The sequence below is a fragment of the Balaenoptera borealis genome, assembly GCF_965194805.1.
Source record: "Balaenoptera borealis genome assembly, chromosome: 10".
NCBI lineage: Eukaryota > Metazoa > Chordata > Mammalia > Artiodactyla > Balaenopteridae > Balaenoptera > Balaenoptera borealis.
This window is the reverse complement of record NC_138874.1, coordinates 86,396,063-86,423,550: the sequence shown is the minus strand read 5'-3', so window position 1 is coordinate 86,423,550 and position 27,488 is coordinate 86,396,063. Positions and strand designations below refer to the sequence as shown.

General features: G+C 44.6%; 1 protein-coding gene, 1 long non-coding RNA gene and 1 pseudogene across 52 annotated transcripts in view; 2 read left to right on the top strand and 1 right to left on the bottom strand.

The window, feature by feature from the left end:
• The window catches only part of SORBS1 (sorbin and SH3 domain containing 1), a 241,433-nt gene that overhangs the window by 60,511 nt on the left and 153,434 nt on the right, over positions 1 to 27,488 (top strand). For 3 of the 50 annotated variants that reach the window (XM_082406427.1, XM_082406430.1, XM_082406426.1), the window contains exon 2: positions 9,050 to 9,137. The exons of 44 other annotated variants lie outside the window; for them this stretch is intronic. The gene's annotated coding sequence lies outside the window, so the exon portion shown is untranslated. Of the gene's footprint in view, positions 1 to 9,049; positions 9,146 to 27,488 lie in introns of all 50 variants that reach the window. 3 more of the 50 variants (XM_082406425.1, XM_082406429.1, XM_082406424.1) reach the window with 1 other exon arrangement.
• Positions 139 to 9,035, bottom strand: LOC309635388 (large ribosomal subunit protein eL21 pseudogene; annotated as a pseudogene). The gene has a single exon. The product of its transcript is annotated as a large ribosomal subunit protein eL21 pseudogene (transcript).
• Positions 10,478 to 27,488, top strand: part of LOC309635398 — a 34,076-nt gene continuing 17,065 nt past the window's right edge. The window contains exon 1 of the long non-coding RNA XR_014248820.1: positions 10,478 to 27,179. This is a non-coding gene — a long non-coding RNA (uncharacterized lncRNA). The remainder of the gene's footprint in view (positions 27,180 to 27,488) is intronic.

Sequence of the window (27,488 nt, the reverse complement as noted above, 5' to 3'; positions counted from 1 at the left end):
AGGGACTCCTAGGCCATGGGCACCAGAACGTTCCAAGGTTCTTAGGAGCAATGTGCCTCCCTGGTCCCACACCAAGTGGACAGTCAGAGTCTCTGGTTGGGGGGGTGGGGGGGCGGGGTTAGGGCTCCTCAGGTGATTCCTTTGTACCCTCTGGATGGAGACCCTCTGTGCTGTCCATCTGCAGTCACGGCCCAGTTCTGCACACTGTGGTTAGTAAATTTGATGCCAGGAGATCCTGGGTTCAAATTTTACGGACTTCAAGCAGTCAGGGAAGGAGGAGGGCGAGGAAGGTCACAGGTGTTGAGTCCCAGCTTCGGGAAGATGTCAGCCTCGTGCTTCCAGTTACTTTTATGATTCTCCCCTGGCCCTGCGTGCTGGGTGGTCTCATGCCCGTGTCTGGGAGGAACTGAGCTGCCAAGAGATCAAGAACCTGCTGAGGATCATGCACTTGGTAGGTGACAGGCCTGACCAGCGTCCTTATTTTTTTTCCAGTAGGATTGTTAATGCCCACTAGAATGTTGAGTGTCTCCTCAAGCGTGGCTGTGTGTAATAGATGTGAGCCACATATGTCATTTAAGATTTTTCTAGTAGCCACACTTAAAAAGGTGAAAAGAAATGAAATTAATTTTAACTATATATTTTTAACCCAGTATATCTAAAATATTATTTCAATATATAATCAGTATTTTTAAAAAAATCAGTGAGCTATTTTACGTTTTTTTTCCATACTGCGTCTTCAAAATCCAGTGTGTATGTTCCCCTTACAGTACATCTCAAGTCATACCAGCCACATTGCAAGGGCTCAATGACCACGTGTGGCTAGTGGCCGCCTTACAGGACTGCACAGCTTTGGCATCTCTTGGCCGGAGAGGTGTGTCTTGGCCGACTGCCCAGGGTAGCAAGGGGTCACAGTTTTCTAAATTAATGGTTTCCAAACGCCACAGGATGAATCCGTCCTGGGCAGTCTGCAAGAGTGTCACCTGAGGAACATCGTCTAGAGCCCCAGGTGATTCTCTGTAGCCTGATTGGAAACACTGTTCTAAAACCATTCACTGGGCAGTTCACTGGCGTTCTGTGCCTTGGCCTCACCCCCTTTCAGGGACACTTACATTCCAAGCACGTTCCTTTTGGGGGGTGGCGATGGTAGTGGTGTGAAGGGAAAGGTCGGGGAAGGCATGCCCTGAGGGCCTTTTCCCTCCCCTGCTAAACAGAACTGCAGTTTCAGTGGAAAAACAAGATCTTGCTTATTTATCTGGATGTGATCATGCATAAGGGGTGGCACCTTCTCTTTTGGTGTCTGAGAGCAGGATCCTGTGTTCTCAGGAAAGGTGAGATGAAAGAACCAAAATATTTAGGGCAGAATGGGATACTGTGTACTTAAGCTGTGTTCTTTTCCAGTGGTTTGGTTTTAAAATTTATTTGCTGACTTAGAGTAAAAAATTTGGTCCTAAAGAGTTGCAGTACAGGGTCCAAACCTCAAATGCCTCAGGCCGAGCAGGTAACATGTGGTGAAGGGTAGGGGATTTCAAATCGAAACTCACAGGAATGTTTTTCACTTTCACAAAAATGTGGCCGTCTCCCTTTTTTCTGGAAATACAAGACCCTCTTGGTCTTTCATTTTCCTACTCTTGGTAGAGCAATATTTCTAAGAGAAAAAGCACTGCAGGCACCATGATAAATAGCAATTGACACTTGGCCTTGGTGTTTCGGGAGAGGAATCTGAGAGCCATGCCCGTGTAAGGGGGAACAGCTACTGCCCAGCCCCATCCAACTGTTGGCCTGGAGGCCCAGTGTCACCAGATCTTGCTATTATTAAGGAGAAGCCACAAATCAGAGTATTTAAAAGGTAAAATCTTTGGGGTTTTAAAAGAAGTTTTAACCTTAGAAATACAGACTCCTAGGAATTTGCCCCACCGCCAAAAGATACAGGGTCCTGTGTGTCCTTCCCTCAGCCTCCCCCAGTAGTGGCATCTTACATAACTAGTACAGCATCCAAACCAGGAAATGGGCACTGTTGCAACCTACAGTCCTTATGCAGATTTCACCAGTTTATATATGTACTCGCTTGTGCATGCATGTGAGGTACTTCAATTTTGTGTACCTTTTCTGAGTACCACCTATGTGTCAGGTTCTGGGCCAACAGGGATGAATTAGATTGGACCCCAGTGATCAAGGAACAGTCAGTTGGGGGAACCAGACAGAAGAATGGGACTTCAGAATATATCATGATTGTGGGATAGAGGGCAAGGGCACTGGGCCCAACCACGGGGGCCTTGAGGGGCAAGAAGGAGCTAACAGGTACCGAGGCAACAGAGGGAGTGGCCTGAGCAAAGGTTTTGACTTTAGGCCGGGTGGGGCCACACAGCTGAGCTGGGAGCTGATTGGTGGTGATGGAGGCTGCAGGGGGAAGCTGGGGTGTTAGAGATGAGTTGAAAGAGTACCCCCTGTAGGTGGCTCCGAGGCTTCTCCCCCGAGAGTCTCTGCATTTGCTCCTCTCTCTACCTGTAGAGCTGTTTCCCTGTCTCTCGCCATGGCTGGGGTATTCTCACCAGTGACAGCTCAGATCAAATAACATTTCTTAACTGAGGCCAGCCCTGACTACCTAACTTTAGTCCCACCAGCAAAAACTACTTTCAGTCTGTAATTATCTTATTTATCCCATCCAGGGGACAGGAATATTGCCTGACTTGTTTATCGTCAACATTTTCTCGTGCTTGCTTCAGCACGAGAAAATTGGAATGATACAGAGAAGATTAGCATGGCCCCTGCACAAGGATGACACAAATTTGTGAAGTGTCCCCTGTTTGGGGGAGGAATAAATTAGGAGTATAGGATTAACATATATACACTAGTATATATAAAATAGATAACCAACAAGGACCTACTAAATAGCACAGGGAACTATACTCAGTACTTTGTAATAACCTATAAAGGGAAAAGAATCTAAAAAAGAATATATGTATAACTGAATCACTTTGCTGTACACCTGAAACTAACACAAAATGGTGTGTTAGTAAGTCAACTGTACTTCAGTTAAAAAAAAAAAAGGAAAAATTTTCTTGGGAGCCCGCAAATCAGAACAGGTATCCTGTGGAGGTATCTTGTTTTAGGACTGGATGGGGAGAAAGGAGGGTACGACCACCTTTGGGAGGAAGAAAAGCATATTCCAGTGGAAGAAAGTATGAAGTCACTGTGAATCATTTAAAGTAGGTGTGCTTTTTTTTTTTTTAAAGGAGATAAAAATCATCTTGCTATTTTTCAACTAATTTTATTCTACTTTAAGAGCTTTGTGTCATTCAGAGAACTTGGAAACTTCATTCTGCCTCCTACTGAATTTGTGGAGTAGGTGGGAGAACTATAAAAAGCTCCCAAAGATCCACTTTCTTCTGCTAATGGGTGGGAAAAGGGGACAGCAGGGCAGTGGGACTAGAGGTGAGTGGTGTTTGGACATAGGAGCCATCTGGGCATTGAGCATCTCGGAAGCTTCAGTACTGTTCAGGTCCTGAGGATATGGCACTGGGTCTGGCCCCGGCCCCAGTGGGATTTGCTGTGAGAAATAGGGAAGTGCTTTCCAAGGTCAAAACAGGAGTGAAGTCATGTTAAAGCATTAAAGGCAGTGTGATTTTAAAAACAGCACAAAAAGGAAAGATAATTATTGTGAGTTGTTTCCTTCCCAAATTGGTCAGCCTCAAGGCCAGTTGGGGATTGATTTTTCTCCCCTGGACTGTCTGGGTTTGTTGATAGAGGAGTTGGAATTTGTGAGGGAGGGGAGTCTCCCATGAGCTTGGGAAGAAAGTTGGGCCTTGGACTCAGAACAAGGAGAGAGGGGCCAAGTCTGAGAGGCAGGAGAGCAGGTAGGTAAGGTCGAGTTACCTTCAGCAGACATTCCTATGTGCCAGGCTTTGGGGGGTGGAAGGGTGTGCGGAGGGGGCAGAGCCAGGAACTAGGTGAGTGCCATGGGCAGGATGCATCAAGGTCGCGTAGTTAGGTGGAGTTAGGGCACACACAAAGTAGCAGGGGTTGGGGCAGGGAATGAAACCAGAATTCCAGGCAATGGTCAGGGACCCAAAAGTTTCTAGGAGCTGAAGAGTAATAGGAAACAGCTCTGGCATCAAGCAGTCCCAGAAATTTGAAGCTATGTTGTGTCATGCCTCATAACTAGAATTATCAGATTCCCAGTGAGATAGAAACCAGGCAGAGTACGGGTGCTTTGAACATTAGGTTGAGCGTTAGTGTCAGACCCTGGTTAGGGTCCACTAGGAACCTCAGATTACACATCTTGACTCTCTTCTTCTCTCCTCATCACCTGGTAGACTTTTCCGTGCTGACTTTGGCCTTTGCGGGTGAACTTGACCTTGGGAGTCCAACTGGGTTAGTGCTTTACCAGTACTAGACTAGCCTTCTGAGCAGGGTCCTTCCTAGTCCACTAAATTAGTGGACTAATTAGTGGATGCTTAGATTCCAGAGGCCAGTGGCAAGACTGAGTAGTTAGGGAATGGGTTGACTTGGTCATCTTTTAGCTGGAAGGTATGAAATTTGGGGTATATTTTGAAGGAACCTAGAGGATTTGAAGTCACTATTGGGATACAGTGATCGTAAGTCAAGCAAACAAAAGAGGTTAAACAACAACAACAAAAAGACAAAACAAATGTTGACATGGTCCTTGTCCATATGTATAGGTTAGTGGGAAAACAATGTAAAAATAAGTGATTTGTGCTCTGAAGGAGAGATACATGGTAGTTAGGAAAACATGTATCCAGAGAGGCTCCCATTGGTCCAGAGCTGGTTGGATTGTTGGATTGATGTTGAGTAGGAATGAAGGTGGCTAAGGTGACTTTCACAACATCCAGGATTGTTCTGTGTTCTTGGGATAGGCTAGAGATGGGGATGTAGATGAGGAAGGTGATGGTTCAGGGTGTTTGGCAGGGCCTTGAACAACTCTTGTGACATCTTTTGGAGGGTTGGGTCAGAGAATGGTCTTGTTTTAGGCAAGGATATAATGGTACTGCAAGAAATATTGGATTGCTTTTCTCCCCAGAAGGGATAAATTAGTATCTTGTGCTTTTCCTAGACTTCCTGCCTCACCTGTGCTCTTCCAAATTTGCATTATGGCTGAAGTGGAGGGCCCTTAGGTTGAAGGGGATGCTTGAGTGTCTCCTTGTTCTCGTGAAGGATACTGTGGATTGCTGCTGGGCCTTGCAGTCAGGAAGGCTGACCTTGGTCAGCCATGGGTTTCTCTGGTGCTGGACTGTCTGAAGGTCACCTAGTAGCATCTGGTGATGTCGGGGAAGAGATCTCTGGAGGCTGGTCCATTCAGGGAACTGACTTACTCTGATCTGTCATCCTTGTGGTTCACAGCATTTACTTTGCCATTCTTTGCTTGAGGTTGCTCAGGTCGTTTCTTGACCACAAGTGGAAATCTGGGAAGAGAAGTGCTCGGCTGGCTTGGCAGGTTTCCAGGCATTGCATTGATCTGCAGTGTCCTGCTCTTTCTTTGGTGGGCAGTAAGGATCTGATCAGAGTGCTGTGTGCCTTGGAGCTGTTCCTCAAAGGCCACCTTGGTGACCAGATGCTCCCCGACCCTTTGCTCTGCCAGGGTGAGCCTACACAGGGATACAAGGGCTCAGATCTGCTGAGACTGGACAACTCCAGTAGATCATCTGGAGGCCCCGGCATTGGGTCATGATATTTAGCGACAAGGGCAGAGAGGGAGGCTGGCTTCACTTACCCAGTTGCCATCCTGGCTGCTGGCCTTCTATTTTTATTTAAAATAAAAAGGAGTAAAGTGATGGTTGTGACGGTGTGATTTAGGGAGTGGGTAAACATACTAAGGATGTACAACTCCCCCAAAGCCTGGATCCTTGAATCCTGCTGGCAAGATGCTGAACTAATAACGTTGAGATCGTTCTAGAGGGTGAAAGAGTGTTCTGGAAAAGGGTGAAAGATACCCTTTTCCAAATGAGTATCAGAGTCTAGGCATCACAATCACCTGAATAGTTCCTGTGCCTCCAAACCAGAAATTCAGATTTAATGGGTCTGAGGCCCAAGAAACTGTTCTAGTTTTCTAGGTGATTCTAATTTTCAGCCAGATTTGGGAACCTGCCCACCAGTTAAGATCCAGGGATGCTTCCTTATTTTCTCGAACGGACCTTGACCCTGAACCCTAACCATGGCCACATATTTGGTCTTCACTCCTCTTTATGCCCCTTTCCTAACGCTTGTCTTTCAGAGATGCTGCCCCTTGGCTTTGCCTCAGCCTAGATCAGGGCTGGCCGCTCCTCCCTTTTTAGTCCATGAAGAAAAGGGGAGCTCCACCTGGGCGTTTTGATGGGCAGATATTCTGGAACATTTTCTCACAAAACTTGCTGCTTTGAGGCTCGACCGCATAGTAGATTCTGTCTGTAGAAATCCAGATCCTGAGATGGAGGCAAGACCGTCCTGTGATGGCACAGGAAAAAAATCTGTTTACTGTCTTCTTAGACATCATGGAAGTTCTGGAAATACTAGAAGGCTCAGTGTTTCTACCCCCATGTTTCTTGGGTCCTGCAGACTCTGGCACAGTATTTGTTGCCCTGAGGATGTGAGAGGTGGACATTGCCAGGCAGCAGGGCTGAATTGGTGGCTTTTTTTTTTTTTTTTTTTAAAACAGTTCAGGTCTTTTATTTTCTTTACACCTGTCATGCCATGAATTCATAGGGAGTGGGTTCCAACAGTTCAGGCTCCTTTCCATTGGTTCTCACGAAGTGTGCTTCTCTGGGTAGAGCAGGCTGGCGCTTCAGCTGAACCCAAGTACTTTTCTCTTTGGCTTCCTTCTTTTTCTGATCATTTTCCTTCACCCGTTTCAGGAAGCTATCTCGGCTCTTAGGGTGCTTAATATGCTCGATACGCACATTAATTCTCTTGGCAAGAATCTTGCCCTTGTTTGTTTACAAGAATGCCAACAGCATGCTGGCTAACATTGTAGACTCTTCCAGTTTTGCCATGGGGACACTTGTGGGGCGTTCCTTTTTGAACAGTGCCCATTCCCTTGATAACTACAATATCACCTTTCTTGTAGATTCGCACGTATGAGGCCAAAGGAACAACTCCATGTTTTCTAAAAGGCCTAGAGAACGTGTAGCGGGTGCCGCTCCTCTTTCCCTTTGTGTTGGTCATTTTGGCGAATTACTGGAAGATGGTGGTTCTGACACAAAGGCTTGGTGGCATTGTTGATGTGGGCACTTGGCAAGATCAACTTCCATGGGTGCACGTGTGGGGCTTGTGCATCAAGTCTCGGCAGATGTTGTGTCAGGTGGCATAAGGTGGGGGGTTTTAAGACCCATAAGTTGATACAAAATCTGGACAAGACTCAATCGGAGGGAGGGGCTGTTCATATTTTTCGCTTTTACCCACACTGTCCCTGTCATTCCCTCCTTCCCTCAGTTCACCCCCCGACTGCTCCACTCCCATCCCTGCTGTAGGCTTCCCTCAGCCCTCTGTCCGTGCTGGGAAGCATCTCTTCACCTCAGCTGCACTAGGAACCCCTGCTTAGGGCTCCCACAGCACCTGTGCCTACCCAGATCTTTACGTTTACCCATTGTTTTAGAAGTCTTTGAGTGTCTGGATCTTTTACCCAGACAGAGCCACTTAGGGGACTGGGTGTGTTCATCTTTGTGTATCCATCACCTCGTGCACTGCCTGGCATGTAATAGGGTTCAGTAAATATCTGCTGAGTGAATGAATCAACACATGCTTTGAGGGGACGATATAAATAACTCCCTCCATGACCTTATCGTTGAACATTGTTCATTTATTACGGTGTTGGTACCTATACATAAGCTTATTGATAGCCTTGTATTCAAGATGCATATTAAAGGACATTTTTCTAGCATAAGGAGTGTTTCAGACAGTTTGGAACGTTAACTGAGCACTTTTGAAGTAGCGGATTTATGGTATTTGTGAGAACTACTTTTGTGCTTAAAGCAGTAACGTTTTATTGAAAATGTCACATTAGGAAACAAGCCCTTAGGGAACCTGTTATAACTTACTCTTATATTCTTGGGCAGATGAAGGTATGGCAAGCATTTTACTACAGAGTGGGTTGGATACTTCAACTGTAGTTCCTTGAATTGAGTACCTAGCTTTGAGGGAAACACATACATATGTGTGTGTGTGTGTGTATACACACATAAAATTTGCTTTTTGCTTTGTAATATAAGATTACTGTGCAATGGGTCATAGCAAAAGAGTCCTGGATTCGACCTAGTGTCTAAAGGCAGATCAAGTTCTAACTGTGGGAGTGGGTAAGTTAGTTTTCTGCTTACACTTGTATGAAATGGGAGTGTTGTTCTTGTTCAGGGGTTGCAAATGTCTACAGGACTGAGGTTGCTAACTTAAGTTGCTCTATGTGCTATACCATTCTTTTTCCTCTTAGAACTCAGCCCCTTTTTTGTGTTCCTACTTTTGTTAGAATCAGAGGTAGAAGGAAATATTTCTGTACCCCGAACAAAATAACGCAAGGACAATGATCATCACAGCTTTTCTCTGTGACGATAGGGAGTGGTAGCGACTGTGGTGTATTGGAATAGCCAAGCCTGCCTGTGAAGGGCAGCTGCTACTTAGCACCAGCTGATCATTTCCAGACATGAACATGGGCTATTTTGACAGATCCTCTTTTTTTTTTTTTTTTAAAGAGAAGCCCGAAGTCTGGGTTTTTATGTGACATCTCTGATTTTTAAGTTTTGGCTCAAATTTCTAGGCATATCCTGCAGATTAATATAATATCTCTGTAGGCTAGATGTGACCCACTCGACATCTATTATAAATGATCTCTAGAGCTTCTTTCTGTCCAAGATCCATTGATTCTAATGGGGACCATTTCAACCAGGGAACTGAAGATTCTGCTTCTACTAGGTGAAGTCAGGGTAAGAAGGAAGTGGGGCTGGAAGATGAGGAGGGAGGCTTTGAGTCTAAACAGGGTGCCTGGCAATTGGTATTTGGATGGCCTCCTTGGAGAGAGGCCACAGGATGCCCTATTCACAGCGGATACCTTGTATGTTTGTCATTGCAGGAGTGGCATTTATTGGAAGAGTTTGTGAGACCTTCTCTCTGCCCACAGCTCCAGGACCAATGCGTCTTTCCAGCACCTTAAACCACTGGTGAATATGTATGTGTGTGTGTTTTTTTTCCTGCTGCTGCGGTGAAGGGACATGTTTTCAGTGGACTGTAGAACGTGATTTTCAGAGAACCACACTGTCCTTTCTATTAGAGAAGGAAGGACACTGGGATGGGCCTAGGCATATCTGGGTTCTGGTACCTACTTCGTTCTGCTTATTGTGGGATCTTAGGTGCATTGTTTGGCTTCGCTGGGCCCCCAGACAGAGAAATGAATCCTGCCCTGCTGAAAAGTTATATGAGAATGCTTCCAAGGGAATAAAATGCTGAGCAAATACAGAGTAATCCTATCTGACTCTGAGATGTAGAGCTGGGCAATTCTGTGCTAACAAATTGAGATGTGAATACGTAGGTTGGAAACATGGGTTTTAAATACCGATTTTGAGTCCTCCAGAGTGGTTCTTCAAGAGATTTTCATTTTCCTTTTTTTCCTTCCTACCACTCCAGCTACCATTTTTTAGAAAGATAAATTAACTATGTTTCACAATTACCTTCATTTTTATTTGCGATCAGATAATTTCACAGTTAACAAATGTTCTTCCTTTTTCCCCCCTGAAAGAAACTTAATTACTCATCATAGCAGGTAAATGTCTTGCATCTGTGGCAGTTGAAAGAGGCAAAAATATGTCTTTAACACCAGTGTGTTCCAGTGCTGGCAGCACTTTGAGGCGTGCTAGCTAGTTGATGGTGAAGGTCTCACGTGAGTACTGAGGGCAGGACACTGAGCCAGGGAGGCAGTATGACCCGTGCGTCTCGAGTCCAGCCGCCCTTTGTTGAGAGAAGCTGGCTGGCTTGCTGCTGACTGCCTGGTCCACTCCCACCGCGTGGACCAGGTGCTTTTACGACCCAGTGAGATGCATACCCGTGGCATGGCCACCTGGGGAGCTTGCAGGGTGCCTTGGTGGGGCAGAAAGGAAGGACAGTTAGTCAGGCCCAGGGTTAGGGACCCAACTCAGGTATGGGAGGCTGACTGTCCCCATTGCTGTGCCTAAAGGGACACAGTGGACATTCTGGGTCCCTCAGTCAGAGACCCATCTGTTAGGAAGAACTCTGTGGTGGGAGTCATCAGGGAAGCAGATGGTCTCAGGCGGATGGGATGCTTCAGCCATTTGGTAAATATGTATGAATGCCTACTCTGTGCCAAGGCACTGCTCTGGGCGCTGGGGACCCGGTGGTCACAGACAGACTGGAGCTTAGATTCGAGTGGGGTGACAAGCAAGAATGTGACCTCCGTGAGGGCAGGGATCTTTGCTTATTCACTGCTGTCTTCTCAGCTCCTAGAAGAGCACCTTGCACATAAACATGGTGAGTGCTCACTAAATATTGTTTTGTGAATGAAGGAAATAACTAAGTAGATAATATAATTTCAGGTGATAATAAGTGCTATAAAAAGAGTGAGGGGTTCTTTTTGAAAGAGGTCTGAGAAGGTCTGTGTGGGGGGGGCTAGAAATTTTGTGCAGAGATCTGGATGGAGTGCAGGAATCTGGGGGGAAGTGGTTAGCGGAGGGAAAAGCAACCAAAAAGAAAGGCCTTGGTGTAGGCTGAGCTTGGCGTGATAGAGGGACAAGGAAGGCAGCCAGTTTGGCTGGCCTTGAATGGGGGGTTGTTATGGGGAGAGTGATATGAAATGAGATCAGTGGTAGGTGGGAGCCAGATCTTGTAGGTATGATAAGGAGTTTAGATTTACTCCAAAACCCAGAGTGTGATTGGATACCTTTTGAGAAGTTTGAGTAGAATAGTGATATGATCTTCTTTGAGCTTTAAAATTATTTCTCTGGATCCTGAATGGAGAATAGACTTTGGGGGCAAGAATAGAATCCTTGTGACCTGTAGGAGGCCCTTCTGGCCTAGGCGAGAGATAAGGGCGTGGCTTGGATTAGCGTGGTGGTTATAAAATGATGTGAACTGGTCAAGCTCGGGGTATATTTTGAAGGCAGAGCCTGCTGAGTTGGGTGTGTGGTTTGAGCAAAAATAAAAGCCAAGAATAAGCCCAGTGTTTTTGGCTGGGTGAATATAATGATGCTATTTACTGAGATGGGGACCAAAGAGGGAGGTTTGGGGAGGAACCTGCGAGTTCCGTTTGGGCATATGAAGTTTGAGATGCCCGTTCGATTTTCTTAGAGAGATTTAGAGTTGGCTGGAGCTGGAAATGGTACCTTTGAGTGTCATCAGCATGTAGATGGTATTTGAAGCTATGAGACTGGATGCGATCACTCAGGGAGAGAAGGGAGGAATAGGTAGGATTTGGACATAGAAAAGAAAAGCAAAGAGTGGATTTTCCATATAAAATCCCTACTAAGAAGTAAACAAAGACACACGCTAATGAATAAGGGATAATTTCATGTAATGTAAATATAAATTATTCAAGTGAGATGATATGACAGTAGTAATAAAGCCTCACCTTATGTTTAAAAAAAAAAAAATACTGTGACTCCCCCAAATCAAGAAAATTAGTTTTAGAATTGCATGATTTAAAATCTGGCCAGCTGAGTGAATTATAAACTGCATTTATGCATTTGGCACATGGCTGTCTTTGGCTGGCAAGCAGGAGGATCCAGCATCCTTTGCCAATAATAGCCTGTAAGCTACTCTGTTCTTTATATGCACTAGAACTTCTACCAGCCATTTTGATGAAGTTTAATTCACTGTTAATACGTTTCAGATTTTTTTCATTCTATGATCATATTCAAAAGTTCATTAAATGAAGGTTCACTGAGTGGAAAGCAATGCCCAAAAATCAGTAATTTTGCGGTGAAAGTTGTGATGTAATTTTATGAGAAGGCCAAACAGGCACCGTGATTTGCAGGACCACAATTTAGGAGACATTTTGGATATCTTTGAAGTACCAAAGGTAAATGCTACAAGATAACAAAGCTGCAAAAATAGACCTGATGATGGTTGAAGTGATGGTTGTCGTAGACATATGTGTTTCAGGACCACCCATACCCCTTAACCGTCATCCATTGATATGAGAAAATCATATTTTGAACATACACATTTTCATCTATTTGTGGGCGTCTGGCACAAAATACAGCTCTCCTGTATTGGTTTTGTCCAATTCCCAGAGAAACTGCCCCACTGAGCTTCCAGCATATTCTCGCTGGGCTCCTTGGTTTTTCCGTTTTCAGGTTACCTGGGAAGTCTCTTTAGTCTGGGTATCTGCAGCCCCCGTAGACACTTTTGTCCCCTTCCCACAGTTACCACCTCAACGCCTGCCGGCCTCCTCCCTCTTGCCGGGCTTCGGGCTTCGGGGCCCACCGTCTCTGACTGCCCTGGGAGCCTCAGGTTAGCCTCTCCAAAGGTTTTTGAATATCCTCAAGATTCTCTTCTTTGTAAACATTTCCACTTTTTCTCCAGGCTTGTGTTTTTTGTTTTGTTTTGTTTTTTTCTTCAGGCCTTTTGTGGAAATGACAAAAGAACGGGAAACCAGTGCAGCTGTTGAGGGCAGTGGGACAAGCAGCATTTATAAAATGTGCTGTTTCAAGTTGCCTGGGCCACGGGCAGCCCCAACTTGCTTTTCCATGTATCTCAAGACCCTTGTGTTTCGGTGAAAATATTCTCAGTGACACTTCTGGAGCATCTAATCTCTGGAAAATGAACACTGATTGTGTAGCATTCTATGTCTGAAAGCATTAATTTATGGCAAAGTGAAGGTTTCAGTGGAATGTTCATGACGATTGACACCAACCCTAGTTTCCTTTGTCATCTTTTCTCAGAGTGGAACCTAAATAAGATTAAAAAAGAATGAAACTGACTGGCAGTCATGGTAGGGAGGATTTCTCCTGTTTCCTTTTTAGTAAGTGATTTCAGGAATGAGAAAAAGAAAAAATTTGCTACCTTCCCATGCCCCTGGAGACTTAAGGGTGGTGGAGTTTTTTTTTTTTAATTTTTGAATTTTATTTTATTTTTTTATATAGCAGGTTCTTATTAGTTATCCATTTTATACATATTAGTGTATATATGTCAATCCCAATCTCCCAATTCATCACAAGGGGTGGTGGGACTTTTTAAAAAATGGTAGAATCTGCCTTAAGTTTAAAAAACAAAAAAGGCCAGGTATGCAGAATAGTGCTTCATTGCTCCTGTGCATGTGGACCATCTCAGGAGGAGCTGCTGGAGATAAGTAACCTTGGGGGGCAGGCGGGGGGGGGGGAGTGGTATAGGAAGAAAACTTACTTTTCACTCTATACCATTTTGTCCTTCTAACTTTTTTTGTATCATGTTTATGTATTACCTTTAAAAAGGATAATAGTGCCCCTTCTAGGTGTAATAAATGATCTAGAAAAATTTAAAGTTCCTTCACTACTTGGTTTTATTGTTACTATTGCTCATCGTGTGTGTCAACCAAGGTCATTGCCTGTTCAGTCTCCATTGCCTTTATTTGTTCTGAGGCTTCATGTACATCAGCAACTTGGGACTAGGCTTTGGTAAGAAATGTTCCTTTACTTTTCTAGGTTCTTCTGGCTGGTCTAAGAATTAAATTGACATGAGACAGATTAACAGGAGAAAACCAAACAGAAGTAAACAACATGTATACATGGTAGAGTCCCAGGAAAACTGAGTAACTCCCCCAAGTGACCAACTCCCTCGCTTTCAATACCATCCTCAGCTAAAGATAAAAGAGGATGTGCGTCAGTTATGGGAGGTGACCAGGAAAAGCACTGTAAGCTAGGGTAAGGTTGTTATGTAGATTAGTCGTCATCTTCTCCATTGATGAGGGTTTCTAGAGATCAGATCATCCTCCTCTTCCTGGCATAGCCATGGAGACACCCTTACAAATGAAGATTTCCCTGATAAATGTTTCTTCCAAAAGGGTAACTATTATTTGGTTTTCAGAATTTTTCCCATGTCTGCTATTTCTTAGAAAGTGTAACCAGTTTAAAATAATATGTCAAAGAGGCATGTTTTGGGGTGGCAAATTCTGTTCTCCTACAGCCTCTTTAACTTGAGTTTCTCATTTTTGCGTGTTACGGAAATGTCAATCAGGCCAATTTCATTCCCCCTTCCCTTCTTTCAAAAAGGATTTAAGGCTGTTTCTGGCCAACATTTTATTCAGCTACTTTAGGCAAATGTGGATTCAAATGAGGTGTAGTTGGCATGAGCTGAGCCACAAATTATGTCTGTTTCAACTGGCCATCTCCCTGCTGCCCTTTAGAGCAAAGTCTTGTTGCACTGTGGAGCAGGACATGGGCTTTGGAATCCGTTGTGGTTAATAGTTCCTAACCCCAGAGTTCAGTCAAATTAAAATGATCATCCCAAATTCATTTTCCTTATCTTAAGAATCTCAGTTACTGTCAGAAAATGTTCAAAATGGAATTTGCATAAAGTGAAGGCTAGAATTCAATGTCTAGAACCAATGTGCTGGTCACCACACTGTTTGGAGTGTGTGCTGTTTGGGTGTCAGTTTCTACAGGGCTCATTGTCTAAAAGTATCTCCCTGGGCTGCCATATTGGTTTGTGTTACCAGAGGTTCTATAACGTTTCTTTCTGGCCAACATTTTTGTGTTCTACAAAGACATGACATCCGTTCCATGCAGCACCGACATTTCTTATTATTTGATGTTTCTCCAAGAGATTTACACATTTGATTTTATACTCCTAAAACAAACAGGAAGCTGTATCACATTTGCCAGCCAACCATGTGTAAAAACAAGATACTTTCTCCTTTTCTATCTAGTCACTACAAAGAGTGAGATACATTTTTTGTTCCACCGCCCCCCAGTTTGGGGAGGTAAATGTTAGACTGTGCTTGGGGATGCCACTAAAACAAGGCGATCAGCAATCATTCTAATTTAGACTAGGCACCACCTGATACCTACTTCACAGCAGTGCCCCTGGTCCTGCAGTCTCCTTATCAACACAGAGGTGACTCACTTTGTTTTCCTCACTCAAAGAGATTTTCTCTGGTCTGCTGATTAAGGCAGTGATTAAATTAAAAACTGGTTCCTGCAGAGGTATGCTTGAAAAAAGTGACTACATTATTTATGCTTGAACTTGCACAATTGAACTTTCACTATTATAATCAGGTGTTGGTTCTTAGACTTTTTGTGGGGGGGCGGGGGGGAGGGTCAAGAAACCCTTTAAGGTGCATATGCACCTACATAATTTGCATAGATAATACTTTTACATTTTCAGGAGGTGACATTCGCCTACCCGTTATCATGCCTTCTAACTTAGTCACACAAACCATTAGCATACCATTATAAAAGCAGCTGCGTCTGGATAGCTCTGGGTGGCATTTCTGATTAGACAAAATGTTTAGGGAAAATTGCTATGCCTAGGGCAGCCTAACTTCAATAAAATTTGCAACTTCTGGAATTGTCCCAACATAGACTCAAAAGCTGGACATACTCTTATATGAATTGCTATTGTTTTAATAAAAAAGGAAGTAGAGGTACCTTTACCCTTCTTGCTTTCTAACAGCTAATTTCAATTTTTTTTTCTCAAATTTATGTATTCCCCCATCCTCCTTCCTCTTGGGCAAGAGAAAAGTTATTATAGGGGAATATAGGTTTAAAAAAGTATATAGAGATCAACCTTTGTTTTCCAATAAATTTGTGTTTCTAGTTGAATTTGCTCCCTGAATTAATCATGTTTATAGCATTTTGTCCTTCAAACTAGCTGCCCATAAAACACCAGTGTTTTAAAAGTTTTTGAAGTAAGTGGCCAGAATTTTCGAAGTCGGGAAGTTTCACATGATTTGATTTCTAGCTGCTCTTGAGAATTAGAATATCTAGCAGTGTTGGGCCATATTCTTGCATGGAATAGCGTGGCCTGGAGTGGAACAGCCCTGAATCCCATCGTGTGGGAGTATATGAGTACCAATTTGCTGCATTTCCACACCATCATTTGTTATCTGGTTGGCCCTCTCGGCCTATTGGTTTTGTAACCCCTGGCTTTCAGTATCAGTTTAAAATCTTATCTTGACAAATCAAGGGATCTTGAGGTTCAGCAAAACATCATTTTGGTATCCCCCCTCTTTTTTTAAATTATTTATTTATTTATTTATTTATTTATGGCTGTGTTGGGTCTTCGTTTCTGTGCGAGGGCTTTCTCTAGTTGCAGCAAGTGGGGGCCACTCTTCATCGCGGTGCGCGGGCCTCTCACTATCGCGGCCTCTCTCGTTGCGGAGCACAGGCTCCAGACGCGCAGGCTCAGTAGTTGTGGCTCATGGGCCTAGTTGCTCCGGGGCCTGTGGGATCTTCCCAGACCTGGGCTCGAACCCGTGTCCCCTGCATTGGCAGGCAGATTCTCAACCACTGTGCCACCAGGGCAGCCCCCCCCCCTTTTTAAGATAAATTCATTTATTTATTTTTGGCTGCGTTGGGTCTTCGTTGCTGCGCACGGGCGTTCTCTAGCTGTGGCGAGCGGTGGCTACTCTTTGTTGCGGTCTGCGGGCTTCTCATTGCAATGGCTTCTTGTTGTGGAGCACGGGCTCTAGGCACACGGGCTTAGTTGCTCCGCGGCATGTGGGATCTTCCCAGACCAGGGCTCGTACCCGTGTCCCCTGCATTGGCAGGCAGATTCTTAACCACTGCACCACCAGGGAAGCCCATTGGTATCCCCCTTTTAAAATAATGGAAACTACATTTAAAATGATAGAAAAACAGTTGGCTGTGGAGTGAAACAATTTTTTTTCCTTAAAGAGATTTGTGCATTTTTAAACAAGAGGGGAAGGAAAGAAAGCAGTAATGTAATTTGTTTAGTATTCTTTACAGTTATTGTATCATTATATTAGTTTTGAAACATATCGTGTACTCTGTGTAATGTGGTTTGCTCATAAAATTACCATGTTGGAAACATTTATACAAATCTACTAATCACATTTGCTCTTAAATTGTTCCAGTTTTTTTTTCTTCTTCTTCTTCTTTCATACAAAACTAAACTACTGAACTTGAAGGAGCTTGAACATTTCTTAATCTCCCTTTTTACAGTAAGCAGACAAAAATATAAAACTGGATGACAGAAGCCACTGATGTTTTAGTGAAGCAGAATTATTAGGTTTTTGGGCCCTGGTACCTTCCAAAGTATTCAGTAGATTATAGGCAAGGAGCTTCATACAAACAAAAAGCAACAAACCATCCTAAAACTTTAATAACCGTGTGAATTTAATCTAAATCATTCCCCTTTTACGAGCTATTGTGATCAGTTTGATTCTAATAACACCCTTTTCCTCCTAAAATCATTCTTGTAAACTTCCGAAAACTAAATGCTAGCCAGAATGGAGACAGCCTCTTGATCCTTTTTCATTTTTAGCTGCTTGGCTTTAGGGTGAAAGATCATCGCAGACTCTTGGTTTGCTGGACTGACTAAAGAGGAGACGGGAGCTCTCACTCTGACCACCTGCTGGGCCCTGACTTGCCACCTACCCTAGGACAACCCACCCTCCTTGGGCTTTGTTTGTTTGTTATATAGAATGAGATCATGTTTGGGTTTCACTCAAACTCTTAACAGTCAAGAATTCTGTTCTGTCACATGCCCCGCCCACTCAGAGCTGTGCATGAGTTCTGGGAAACTTTGGGGTACCGACTACGTAACCAGTTCTGTGGGGCTGGAAGAGCAGCATCTCAATGGGAAACCGCTAGGTGGCATTTCGGGGGGCTCCAAGGAGCTCCGATTCTTTATGTCTCAGTGCAGAAAGAATTCAGCGAGAGGCAAAGTGGTAGATAAGAAGTGATTTATTAGAATTAGGATGCTTGTGAGGTTTACAAGAGGGTGGACAAGAGGGTGCTGTGCCCCATAGAACTTAGTGGGCTACAGTTTTATAATCAAAGGAAAAGTGGGGAGGGGGAAAAGACCACCTTCTTCCTCATTCTTGAGTAGACGTCATGCTTCCATCATCAGCTCCTCCTCCAGGTTGGGCAGGGGAGTTTTCTTGTCTCTATATGGTCAAGCTCGGACTGTCATGGCACTGTGGAAAAATTATTTCAGGTCTCAGTACAATGAGGGTCTTTCACTTTGAAATGTCACCTTCCATAAATTATTGTTTTTTATGTGTGCAGCGAACATGTCCTAGGGGTCATTAACTTACTGAGCTCACTGGGCAGGATGTGGGTCTCATGCCACCATTGTTTTATTGTTTGGGGGCATGTCTTGTGCTTCAGTTGCATGGTTTTATTGCTAAGCAAGCCTGCTTGGTTTTGTGGTTAAGCAAACCTGCTTTCTTGAGTGATCATTAACTTACAGGGGTCTCCCATGTTTTTTTCTACTTACAATCCCCTAGTGGGATTAGCTTTTTTTAAAAAATATTTTGCAGCACATGGGATCTTCGTTGCGGCATGTGGGATCTTTTAGTTGCAGCATGCATGTGGGATCTAGTTCCCTGATCAGGGATAGCACCGGGCCCCCTGCATTGGAGTCTTAACCACTGGACTACTAGGGAAGTCCTGGGGTTAACTATTTAATCACCTACTTTGTTCCTTTACTCTGTCCCTATAAAATGGAGGAGGGTTCCTAATGCCGTTTCTTCCTCGTAGTTACATGGAATAAACACGAGAGAACTAAGTGTAAGGAGTTGTGTACTCAGGAGCTCATGGCATTGCCCTGAGCTTGCAGCACTGTGGGAAGGCTCTCTAGCTTTGTTTAGTAGATGGTGTGGAGGTGATCTGGGCAGAGGTATTTATCTTCCTGGCATTCTATAGCATATTTCCGTTGCTCGGTACTCCCAGTCTATAAGCTGACCCCTGTTCACTGGTCAGACTACCCAACACTCGAATTTATCAATCTTAGGTGATACTTTTCCTTTATTTCTTGGTATCAGGTCCAACACCAGTTGCAGACCGTCTCTTGTCCATTATGAGTCAAAATTGTTGACCAGAGCAAAAAATAAATAAAATGGCAGACAGAGAAGTGCTGGCAGAGTAAACAATACACGTTGTAGAATATGTCACCGCAGGGCGGTGCCCTGGGTGTTTTGCTTGGGGCTGTGTCGTCTGAGACTGTGTTGTGCTGCTCTCCTTTGGCTGAGAACTTATACTGGCACCGAGAGCATGGAAAAATAAATAACTACACACACAGTGCAGTATAACATACATGCAATATATGGAACCTATTGAGTATGCATTTTATATTAAATATATTGTGTTTTTAGGAAATTTATTTCAGAAATAAAAGGCACTAAAATGATTCAGTGCTGCTTAGGTTGGCATTAAATGGACTGTGTGTAGAGGAAAAAAGCAGGGACCAGAGAGCAGGCTCATGAAGGCCTTGCCATTGTGTTATAGAAAAGGCCTATAGAAAGGGTCTTTTTGGCAGAATCCTAGGCTGCATTCTTGATTCACATGCCTGAAGGTACTATGTATTTGCAACTCAGAATCAAAATCTGTTTACCTGTTTCTTCAAAAAACAGTGATGGAGTACCTGATAGTATTTGTGTAATGCCTTTTGGCGTGCAGGGTACATGCCTACACCTCATCCCGCTGAAGTGTGCTGTTTCAGAGCCCAGTCAGATGCATGGGCAACAGCCTGTATGGGTGGATGACTGTGGTTTCTGTTTCTTTTTAATTTGTACTCATGGGCAGAGATCCCCACAGCTTGGCCTGGGCTGTGTAGGAAGGAGCTTGGGACAGGTGGCCAGAAGGATTGCTACAGGAGCGGTGCTTGGACAGGCATTCCCAGGAACGGAGGAGGTGGGGGTCATCTACTGAGCCTGAGCGGGGTAGGTGGGATTGCAGCCGTGGCTCTGAGGCAGATGGAAACTATTTGGAACAGCTGTCATGGGTTGGGCACTAGGGGCCAAACAGGAGTTGAAAGCAAGGCCTACTGAGTGACTGCAAAGAAGCCTGTGTGTAAAACAGGTGTGGCTTGGCCATGTGACTCAGGGAAACAGGGACAGGCTGGGGGGCAGGGGTTGGGTGGTTGCTTGATGGCTGACCCGGTGTTGGCCTAGGGAGATGTTAGGGTGAACAGCAGGGGACTGGGGGGGCCTGGGGGTGCTGACAAGAGCTCTTCTTAGTATGGCTTATAAGGCCCTTTATCTCTGAACTCCTCCCATCGTGTGTGTCCTATTGGGCCATTCCTGTGTGCTTTTGTACATATTATTCCTTCTGCCCTTTCCTATGGCCTAATTATGTAGTTCAGGTGCTGGCCTGGGCATCACTTCTGGGAAGCTGTTCCTGATTGCCCTCTTCCTCTGCTGGGTCAGCTGACCCTTCACCCTGTCCACACACCTCTCCCTCTGTATTGTAGAAGCTTGTTTACAGGCTGCTGGCATACGTGGGTTGGAAGGTTCCTTGAGTGCAAACTGTTCTAGTACCCAGCAGAGCACCTGACATACAGAAGGTGTTCAATAGAAGGGGGCGTGACTGCTTTGCTGCAGCATTTAGTAGTGTAACAGAATGTTAGAACTGGAAGAAAACTATGAGGGCAGCTAGTCCAACTCATTCATTTTACTTTATTATATATATATTCTTTTTCATATTATTTTCCATTATGGTTTATCACAGGATATTGAATATAGTTCCCTGTGCTATACAGTAGGACCTTCCTGTTTGTTCATCCTGTATATACTAGTTTGCATCTGCTCATCCCAAACTCCCAATCCTTCCCTCCCCCCTTGGCAACCACAAGTCTGTTCTCTATGTCTGTGAGTCTGTTTCTGTTTTGTAGATATGTTCATTTGTGTCATATTTTAGATTCCACATATAAGTGATATCATATGATATTTGTCTTTCTCTTTCTGACTTACTTCACTTAGTATGATAATCTCTATGTCCATTCATGTTGCTGGCATTATTTCATTCTTTTTTGTGGCTGAGTAATATTTCTTTGTATATATATATACACCATATCTTCTTTTTTTTTTAAATCATCTTTATTGGAGTATAATTGCTTTACAATGTTGTGTTAGTTTCTGCCGTATAACAAAATGAATCAGCTATGTGCATACGTATATCCCCATATCCCTTTCCTCATGCATCTCCCTCCCACCCTTACCATATCTTCTTTATCCACTTATGTGCTGATGGACATTTAGGTTGTTTCCATGTCTTGGCTCTTGTAAATCAAATCCTTCATTTTATAGTCCACAGAGAACTAAAACTCAGAGAGGTTGAGTGACTGACCTGATGTCACACAGCTTTGCTCAAGGCAGAGCCTTGAGGAGGAGACTCAGAGTCTCCTCCTCTGACTCCAAATGCCACGTTCTTTTCACTCTACCACAGCGACCTCCAAATTGTCTGTGGATGACTTTTAAGTGTGTGAAGGTGGCGAGCCTCTGCCTCTGCTTAGCGCCTGGGTATAGCCTCCTGTCACTATTCGTAGCGGTCTGTTATCTCATTTTTCTTGTCGAGAGGAAGGCTGCGTCCTGACAGCGCTTTTCCTCTGCGTGGTGCCAGGTTTACAGCGGCTCTTACCTCACTGCTTCCCCTTCCCTTTCCGGGTTTGTCCTAGTTTACCTTTGGGGGTGAGCATCAGCAACTGTTTCTAAGTAAACAGAGGGAATGCAGATTCAGGGCTTGTGGTTTCAAACACTCAGTGCTTTTGCTTTAGCCTCTCCTCTTCTGGCTGCTGTCACTCCTGCTCCTGTCTCCAGATTGTGCTGCCTTAACATGTGCTAAAGACTGGTAGTGCCCAGTGGAAGTTTCCTTCTTGGAGCAAGCAGAACTGAGAGAGCACTGGAAAAAGGGGAGCCATGGGGGAAGAGAAAGTGGACACTTATCTGCGCCATTTTGTATCGGTTGGAAAAAAAAAATAACCTCTTGGTTTCCAGACCCATCCCTGGAGTATGGGGTACTAGGTGGAGTGTCTAGAAGTGCTTGTTTGTATATTTTCCATCTCCAAAATGTGTCTCTGAGCTTTTGGACAGTATCTGAGATTTAGAATGTTCTGTTTAGGGTTAAAGTCTCAGCGTGACAGAGGGTGGAGTGTGGCTGGTCCCCTTGCTGCCTGTTCACGGATGATGCAGTTTTGTGAGGTTGGTTCCAGTTCATTGCGGATCGTCTGAACTCTCTACCCGTCACCCTTGGTCCAGAGTACCTCGGGGTCAGTTCCAGGAATGGAAGGTCCACTCATTGAGCACAGGGGATAAGGGGTGACTGGTTTGAACCTTTTGGTTCCTCTGGGAACTAACCAAATAGTACATGATGAAAAAAATGCTCATTTTGGAAAAAGTACTTTGAAGACCAGGATCTTCAAATTCTTCATTACTTTAGGGAATTCAGCAGCACTGCTTCCCTTAAGCACCTCCCCCTCCCCCGCTTTTAAAAGTAAGAACTAGATGCTGTCCAATGCCTCCTTTAGCTCAGAAATCCCGTGGCTTCGGATGAGCCCAGTGTCTTCGGTCTTAGGGATTTCTGAAGCCACTTTGGACCTTCTTGGCTCCCAGCCACTTGGGAGCCTGTTTCTGATTCTCTCTGGGCTGGTTTTGAGTTCCAGGTATTGAACTGAAAGTACATCAGGCAAGGGTTTGGAGTGCGTCAGAAGTATTTTGATTTGCTCTATTCTCTGCTTGGCATGTACTCATTTCCTTCAGGGACGTCCCCTTCCTTGGAATAAATAACTCCCAAGATGCTTGTCTCACTGAACTAAGAAGGCATTCCAACCAGGCGTTTCCATTCAGGGATCTTGGCTTGTCAGTCACAGGTCACTGGGTGAAAAGGATGTCACCCCATTTGAAACGCTCCTGACACCCACTCCTTCCCGACCCACTCCCGCCAGCAGTGGTCCTCATCCTGGCCAGTTTTGAGAGTGACCAGCTTGAGACAGAACCAGCTTTGACAACAGCAGGTGTGGACCAGATACTACTGTCCTTTGTTCAGCATCAACGCGTTCCCTGCTCCTGTGGCCCAGACATGCAAATAGAGCATTCTGAGGCCAGGAGCGCACTTTGCAGCCATTTAAAGAACTTTCCAGGGCTTTCCTGGCTCCAGTCCTCCCCACCCTTTTGGATGACAGGAGTTTTTCCTCCAAGCTCAGATAACCTCTGCCTTCCCTGTGTGCCCTTCTGAGAACTTTGCTTCTCGCCGTCATGTTCTCTCTAATTTTAAGTTGTGACTGGCTCCGTGGGCTGCCTGGCATAATCATACAGGGCTGAGCTGGGGACTCGGGACAGGATTCAGCCACGCTGACCACGCAGAACTTTTATTCCCACCCTGACTCCCCAAGAGACCAGCTCTTCAGAGCCCCCACCCAGGGCTGGGCTGGGCTGGGCTGGATCTACTGATCCCTCTGCCAGGGTTGAATTCTCAAGGAGCATCTGGGCCTCTCCCTGAGCTGAGGCACAAGACCAAGGCCACCCAGCCCCTGGGTCAGAACCAAAGGAAGGGAACGGGTCAGCAAAGAGAACGGGCTGCCTGAGCTTGGAGCAGGACATTTGGGGAAGGGAATAGAAGGGGAGGTTGGAAAGTTTGCTTGCAGTAGCTTTGAGGATTCTAATCCAGGGGGACCCAGGCAGTGGGGCGTTTCACTTTCCTGGAACTGGGTATTGGGAAAGCGCCCTCTGAGGTGCCTATCCTATTTTGGGATGAGTAAGTCAAGGAGCAGCTCTATCCTGGCGCCTGGAGGTGCCTCCCGTTTCCTCATTTTAGACTTGTCATTCCTATAAAGAAAAGCACCTTAACTCCATTATTACAGATTCAGGCTGGATTGAAATTTCTCTCTCTACTATCTACGTAAAAGGATTTATGGAGAAAAATCTCAGTGAGCGATGCTGATTTAGGGGAAAGCCCTTTAAAGGGCCCATCTTAGGCATGTACATTTGCATGCAAACAATGAAAGTGCTAGTTAAAATGATTCTCACATAGTCGTTTTGCTGTGCGGGAACTGCTGCTTGGCAACACGTGGCGTAGGAGGGAGTGAACTTGGAAATAATAAAATATTGCTCCTTCCATCCATCTAACCAACAACGTAGTGAGCACCTTCTATTTGCAAGCACCTGTGCTAGAACCAGGGTGGGCGGGGGTGGAAGGCCAACCTAATATTTACCCTCCAGGGTGACGTGAGACTACTGGGAAAGTCCAGCGAGGACCGGGATGAGTTGGTCACCCTGCTTCAGGAGTTGAAAGCTTAGTAGGAATTAACAAAGTACCTACAATGTTCTACCTGTTAGATAGGCCACACCTGTTCATTTTTACAGCTGTCAGCATTCTGCCCTGTAGGGCTTTTTTCCCCTCTAGCTTGAGTAGTCTTATTCCCTTTTGAAACTGTATCCCAACATTTAACATATTCCGTGGTCATCTTCATCCTCAGTGGCATCAGCTATCACCGGGCACCTGCTGTGGGCGGGGCTCTGAACTCGGTGACTGTGGGTGGGGCTGGCTTAGTATGGAGGTGGTGATTCGAAAACCTTTCAGCTCCTGAGGAAACACCACCACCACCTCCTTACCTTTTTTTAAAAAGTGTGTTAGAGCACGGTAGTTGCAGAGTAAATATTTGTGGATTGAAGTTTAGTAACTGTGTTTTAGGAATGCAGGGTCCGGGGAATTCCCTGGTGATCCAGTGGGTTAGGACTCTGTGCTTCCACTATAGGGGGCATGGGTTCGACCCCTGGTCAGGGAACTAAGATCCCACATGCCACGCAGCCAAAAAAGCAAAAAGAGTGCAGTGTACGGAGTGGCACAGACCCCGTTTCAAATCCTGGCTCCCTGCCATGTGCTTGCTTTATGATCTCGGCTTGCTTATGACTTAACCTCTGAGCCTCATTTTCGTCATTTGTGGAATTGGGATTAAGTGAAGGTATTCATGGTAATTATGATGATAGGCTGCATAGTATAGTGTATATAGTAGCACATACTCTGGAGTCAGACTGCCAGGGTTCAAATCCCACCTCCTGGTTGTGTAACCTTGAGCACATTACTGAGCATCTCTCGTCCTTAGTTTTCTTATCCATAAAACGGGGATAATAATAGTACCTGTGTCAGCAGGTTATTAAAAGTAAGAATTGTCCAGCACCTTGTGCCTGGCGTATAGTGTCGCATAAATGTTTGCTGAATGTTAAAAACTATAAAACTATTATTTCACTTTGGTTCTTATAGAATTCCTGTGAGGTTAGACAGGGCAAGTATTATTCCCTGTTGCTTATTTGTTGTTGTTGTTATGTCTGAGGGGCAAAAATGAAATTCTGATGGTTTAAAATGGTCTACTGAAGGGAATCTGTTTCGTAAATATCAAAACTGGGACCAGAACCCGTGGTCTTTGCCATAAAAGAACATACAGGTGCATCGATATGTGTTTATCGTGGGCATGCATGAAAATATTATGGCTTTGATATAATCTGGAGACAAGTGAATAGCAGTTGTCCCTCTTCTGCACCCACTGGCCTCACTCAAATGTGCTGCAGTTCCCCGGCATACTGCTAAATGATGTTCTCTGTGAATTATAGCATTGAGCTTATACCTTCCAGTAGGGTCCCTGGGACTTACTAAGGTTGCCTGTTTAAACCTCTTGCAGATTCTAATTGCCTTAGTGTTGCCTGCTCTCTGGCTGGACCCCTTTTAGAGATTCTATTGTATTTATGTGCCTGATTTCACAGCCCCTTAGATGAGCCATTTCATTCAGGAGAAGCCCGGGCTAAATAGGAACACTCCCCCTTCCCCTGCCTTTATATTTGGTGTTGAAACTCTTCATTCTTTGTGAGAAACTTAATTATGAAAGCCGTGGATGAGGGAATGTAAAAATAGCTTTAAAACGCTTTCATTTGCCAATCTCTTGTCAGGCAGAGAGCTTTAGATTGAAATGTTTTCATGTCTGTTCACAAGCATGAGTACTTCTTAAAACTGCTGCAGCGTAAAGGGTTAAACCATAAATAGTATCCTATATGAGCAGTGAAAGGTGCTTTAGTACTCAAGTCCTATTTTTGAGCTCTGGAATTCAATTCCTTCCTGTTGCCAGCTGAACCTGGGACTGATGTATTAGATGAAAATATATTCCTATCTTCAAACGTGGACAACAGGACATTCTGTCCTCCAAGTTTCAGCGTTTGAGTTGGGTGTTGCAGGAAACTTGGCACCCTTTCTTTCTTTTCAAAATAATAAACAGAGATGATGTTGCCTCAGATTTCATCTGATGGGGCTTAGATGCTCTTGCCTCATAAAGACTGATTCATACACAAATGTGAACTAATTATAGTAACTTAAAAATAATGTCCCCGTTTAAATTTGGCAAGGCAAGATGCCTTGCATGCTTTGTAGGACACGAGAGACTCTGTTTCTTTAGTGGCATGGACGTGACGTACCCATTTCTATTCTGGCCATACAGTAGTTGTGCTGGGTCACTACCTGTCATCTTTATTTTTTTAGGGATTTCTCATATGCTCTCGTGCACACCCCAAGCCCAAACATTGAAACACCTTTTACTGCCATCTACACAAGGAATTCTTTCTTGCTATATGTCCACTGCATTTTTAAGAAACAAGTGTCTGAGTTGAAGAAAGTGGATGGCATAATTTTTTTCGTTTTTTTAGTTCTAAGCATTTCAGAATCTCTACTATGAAAAATTGCAGGAAGTTATTCACTTCTCTCTATGGAATGAAGAGAAAATTGTCAGAGAGACTGTTCTGCTCACTTCTACTCTACTCACCTTTTTCTTTTAGTTTTCAGATGACTTTATTTTTTAAATTTTAATTTTATTGGAGTATAGTTGATTTACAATGCTATGTTAGTTTCAGGTGTATAGCAAAATGATTCAGTTATACATATACATATATTCATTCTTTTTTAAAAAATTTATTTTTGGCTGCATTGGGTCTTCGTTGCTGCACGCGGGCTTTCTCTAGTTGCAGAGAGCGGAGGCTACTCTTCAAGTTGCAGTGCGCGAGCTTCTCATTGCGGTGGCTTCTCATTGTGGAGCACAGGCTCTAGGTGCGCAGGCTTCAGTAGTTGTGGCACGCGGGCTCAGTAGTTGTGGCTCGCGGGCTCTAGAGTGCAGGCTCAGTCGTTGTGGTGCACGGGCATAGTTGCTCCGCGGCATGTGGGATCTTCCCAGACCAGGGCTTGAATCCGTGTCCCCTGCATTGGCAGGTGGATTCTTAACCACTGCGCCACCAGGGAAGTCCCTATATTCATTCTTTTTTAGATTCTTTTCTCATATAGGTTATCCCAGAATATTCTTTTTTTTTTTAATTTTTATTTATTTATTTATTTATTTATTATTTATGGCTGTGTTGGGTCTTCGTTTCTGTGCGAGGGCTTTCTCTAGTTGCGGCAAGTGGGGGCCACTCTTCATCGCGGTGCGCGGACCTCTCATTATCGCGGCCTCTCTTGTTGTGGAGCACAGGCTCCAGACGCGCATGCTCAGTAATTGTGGCTCACGGGCCTAGTTGCTCCGCGGCATGTGGGATCTTCCCAGACCAGGGCTCGAACCCGTGTCCTCTGCATTAGCAGGCAGATTCTCAACCACTG